Source organism: Brassica napus, unplaced genomic scaffold (genome assembly GCF_020379485.1).
Source record: "Brassica napus cultivar Da-Ae unplaced genomic scaffold, Da-Ae ScsIHWf_2542;HRSCAF=3286, whole genome shotgun sequence".
Lineage (NCBI taxonomy): Eukaryota > Viridiplantae > Streptophyta > Magnoliopsida > Brassicales > Brassicaceae > Brassica > Brassica napus.
In genome coordinates, this window is record NW_026015858.1 from 27501 (window position 1) to 32500 (window position 5000).

Genomic DNA, 5000 nt, shown 5'->3' on the forward strand with positions numbered 1-5000 from the left:
TTTTGCTTCAGGCCGCTCCTTCATTGAGCTTGAATCTTCTTCTAAATTCGGGTACTCGCAGATGGACGGGTTGAGAAACCTCTGAATTGTAAAATTCATAACTTCTCTCTCCGTGATTATTTTGACCCAATTCCAATTGGCCTGGACTCCTTCTTGAGTGTAGAATGCATAAAAATTAGCCTCGTGATTTAAACCCTCCTGGTTTGTAAGATATGGCATTTTTAGTGCACGTATGTCCTGGTTGGCGCCTTGGCTGGTTGAGTAGGGTGTTGGGTCGACCTCTGGTTCAGCTGCTGAATTGCTGGCCGCAACATTCCCTCCCCCTTGAAAAGGTTTCGACCTCGAAACTGTATAACCTGCACCAAGATAGAGCAAGTCAGCTTTCATACTCTTTTGAGATTCTAAGGTCTTACCTTGATATTGTTTCGGTTTGGGGATGGATTGTGCATCAGGTGGCTCTTCTTTCAGAAAATAGGATAGGATCACGCCTCTGCTTTTGACTTTGGCATTTCTTATCTCCTTCAGTGGATGGTCCTTCATACTCCTAGTAGGCTCAGTTCTGACCATCTTTGGTTTTGATTCTCCTAGCAACAAAAGGTTATCCGGTGGGATTTCTTTGAAGCTTTCTCCTTTGCAACCTGAAAAATTCTCAACATTCTGGACAAAAATCAAGTGCATTATAACTGTGTTTGGACACTGATAAAAATAATTTGAGATTTCCAGACTTACTTTGATAGCTTCCACAAGTTGAAGAATGATTTTCTTCTTTGGACAACTTGTTCTTGTTTGCTGCCTTCTTTGCATCTTTTGACCTTGGTGGTTATGAACTTCAACTTCTTTTATTCCTGGATCAAAACTTTTTGGCAAAGACAAGTGCATTATATCTGGATAATCAAGTGTCTTGGACGTTTTAAGATCAGAGAAGATTACCTTAAGCCTTGGCATTTGAACACATTGTTCAACACTAGACTTCCACTTGTGAGGTGGTTCATGGCTGGGCTTATGGTCTGGTTCTTTCCTTAGAACTTCAGGAAGCAAATAGCTTTCATTTTTACTCTCTACATCAAGAACACACACGTCAATACCAGTTTCTCTAGGTGGTGTTTGACACTTACCTTGGTTTGATACTTTATTTACTGGTTTTGCTTCTTTAAGCAACATGGACTGCATTGTGTCTTGAACCTTCTCCTGGTTCATCACTGGTGTGGTGCCTGGTGGCTCCTCTCCTTTGAATTCATGCTCTTTAATTCCTGTTAAAACACCTTTTGACAAAGACAAGTGCATTACACAAGAATTTGGAACCAACAAATCAGACTGAATAAAACTATCACTCTTCATAGATAAATCTGTTTTCTTTCTAGTGATGTTTCTATCAATACTTGCTTAGTAGGACAAACTACAGCATAGTGTCCTTTCTTACGACATCTATAACATGTCTGATATTTTAAATCCTCAGATTTAGAAGACTTACCTTGGCTTGATGGCGCTTCTTCCTTTGGGTTTAAAATCTCCTTGTCTCTTGGACTTAAATCATGGACAACTTTGGATCTCAACAAGGATGTGGAGTTCGTGTCTTTCTGGATCTCAGGACCTGTCTTAACAACCTTGGACAAAGACAAGTGACTCATACCAGTTGGAGATGATTTATAAACAAATTTATCAAGTATAGGACTTACCTTGGCCTTTTCTTGAAAAATAGGTTTGTCTGATTTTTCTTTGTGTCTGGCCAACGTGTCTTGGCTGACAAAGTTCTTTCTCTCCATGGTCTTTGGGACCTCATAAGGTTGGGACTGATCATAGAGAACTGTGTGCCCCTTGTTTGGCCGAATCTGTTCTTGATGGATCAAGCTTCTATGGCCTTGTTGTGGCACCACTCTCTTTGCCTCTTTGGACCCATGGCTTGAAAACCTCCTTGGGTACCTTTCTCTAATCTCTGGTGTTGGAAGTGAGGATACATACTTCCTGATCATGGCCTCTTTAAGATCTTCCCACGTTTTGATAGCCTCTCTTTGACTCTTCCATCTTGCACCATCTACACCTTTCCACCATTTGTATGCACTTCCGTTGAGTTGTTTGATGGCATGGCTCAGCTTTTCTTTCTTTGGCACGCCATGGAATGAAAACCAATCATCCATGGTTCTTTCCCATGAGAGATAGTCATCTGGCCAACTGCTTCCTGAAAAAGAATAAATCTTAACTTCATTAACAGGTTTAAAATCAAGATAAGAATGAGATAAGTGTTTATGAGTTGAAGAAGTATGGTGTGGGGTGATCCATGAAGGATCTGGTGGCTTAGGCTCAACATAGCCATCCTCTGGTGCATCTCCAAATCTTTTTTTTTCCTTGCTGTGGTCGTTGGCCTTGTGCCTTGTTTCTTTTCTCCAGCTGAGAAATCTGATCTTGTACACCCTTCATAGCAGCCAATAGCTGTTTTTGAGAGGCCAATAAGGCTTGGCTTTGAGCTAATTCTTCCATTTCTTCCTGCAAGCAATCACAAAGATCAAGTGAAGAATAGAGAATTTATGGTCGGATCAGAATAAGAACCAAAATGCAAGCTAATTAAAACTAAACCGAGAAAATATGCAATGTTGAACCGAAATGAAATAAATTATGAAAAAATGAATTTTCTTTTGGTTTTCTTAATGCAAATCTCGAAATGAAACAGTAATAAATGACAATTAACACAAATGAAAAGAAAATATGGAAAGCAAACTAATGCTGAATTTTTTTTGAATTTTCTTTGGATGAAATATAACAATTAAATATGCTGATATGAGTTCAGTACACGGATCAGTACACGGATCAGTCCACGGGAAGGGCCAGCATGCTGATATGTGTACTGACATGGTGCATCAGTTGTCCAAAATCAGTACACGGACAGTCCACGGGAAGGGCCAGCATGCTGATATGTGTGGTCAGCATGCTGATATGAGTTCTGTTGTAGGCTGGGATTCAGGCTACTCAAATGGACGGACTGAGGTTCAAGAACTCGGACTGGACAGGACGGACGGACGGCTATGGAGTGGCTAGACGGACGCGATGGAGAGGGAGATGGCCGGTTTTGTACCTGAAACAAAAGAGTAATATTTTTATGAGTTTTTATGGATTAAAATGATGAACTGAAAGAAAACTAAATGATAAATTAAGAACAGAAGCAAATATGACTTTTTATGGGTTTTTATATTGAATGGAAAATCTAGAACTATATGATTCAAAATGAAACAAAATAAGAGAAGGATAGAGATGGCTGATGGATTCAAGTTGCTGGACTGATGTCTCTCTCAACAAGAACAGGGGATGGAGATGGCATGAAGGTGGGATCTTGCTTGCTGGACTGATGTCTCTCTCAAGCCGGATCAAGGGATGGATTGAAGTGGATTTGCGGATGAGGTTTTGATTGAATCTCTCAATCTGATGAAGGATGGATCGAATTGATTGACTCTCTCAATCTGTGTACTGAGCTTGTTTGATTTGCACAAACAAACTAGACTCACGAAATCAATAGAACAACAAAGAATCTCTCTTTGAATCCTAAAGACCGATATTTTATACAAAGAACAATCTTTGATAAAAAAACTGAATAACTTTTTATTAACTTGGTGATTAAGGGTGCTCTCTACAATGGACGACAATGAGCTTATATAATGCTCAGATACAAGACTCTAAACGTTCACAAAAGAAAAGAAAGGAAACAAATCTAAACTAAGCAAGAAATCGGAAACTAGCCGTTGGAGCCTTTTGTGGGATTTTGGCTCCAAGTGAAGAAACTTGATTTGCTTGAATCTGGACGGTTTAAGAGGATAAGAGAGCTTTCTTGGGACCTTATTTAATGCTTGGTAGAAGCTGATCTCGTCCTTGCCTTGGTAGAAAAAGAGCTGTTGGAGTTTGAATGCAAGAGACTCCAAATAAGGCAGTTTGGTGATAATGGAGATCTTCTTATTCCTATGTGGGCTGGTACATGGGATGAAGTTGTAGAACTCTTCTGGCTCGTGTATAATGTCTCCTGGATGTCTTGGTTCTGTCTGGACGTCGTCTGGTTCTCCTGGTTGGATTGGAATTGCTTGGAATGGATCAAACCGAAAGATTGTCCAATCTTTCCATAAATAGCTCCGGTTGGGTTTAAGTGATTCTCCATTGAACCAACTGATCTCCTGGGTTCTGGTGCAGCTAAGGACTTCTGGAATACCTCCTGATTGGTTAAGATGATCTCCTGGTTCCCATAAATAGCTCTGGGTCGAACCAAGTTGAATTGGTTGAAGACTTTCCATAGATGACGTCGGTTTGGCCGGTTCTGGGGAATTGATCATAACTCCTAATTTCCGTGGCCATTTCTCCTGATCTTGGGCTTTATGAAACGATGATAAACTCCTCTTGACTTCTGTGATGGGTTTTGCTTCAGGCCGCTCCTTCATTGAGCTTGAATCTTCTTCTAAAGTCGGGTACTCGCAGATGGACGGGTTGAGAAACCTCTGAATTGTAAAATTCATAACTTCTCTCCCCGTGATTATTTTGACCCAATTCCAATTGGCCTGGACTCCTTCTTGAGTGTAGAATACATAAAAATTAGCCTCGTGATTTAAACCCTCCTGGTTTATAAGATATGGCATTTTTAGTGCACGTATGTCCTGGTTGGCGCCTTGGCTGGTTGAGTAGGGTGTTGGGTCGACCTCTGGTTCAGCTGCTGAATTGCTGGCCGCAACAAGTTCAGTACACGGATCAGTCCACAGACAGTCTGTGTGTGCTAACGGACAGGCACGGACGTCCTGCGTGTGCTGACGGACATCCTGTGTGTACTGAACAGACAGCCCACGTGGGCCAAAATCACCCGAACAGTCCACAGGAAGGGCCAGCATGCTGATATGTGTACTGACGGACGACCACGGACGTCCTGTGTGTGCTGACAGACGTCCTGTGTGTACTGACGGACGTCCTGTGTGTGCTGACGGACGTCCTGTGTGTACTGACGGACACACGGACACACACGGACGTCCTGCGTGTGC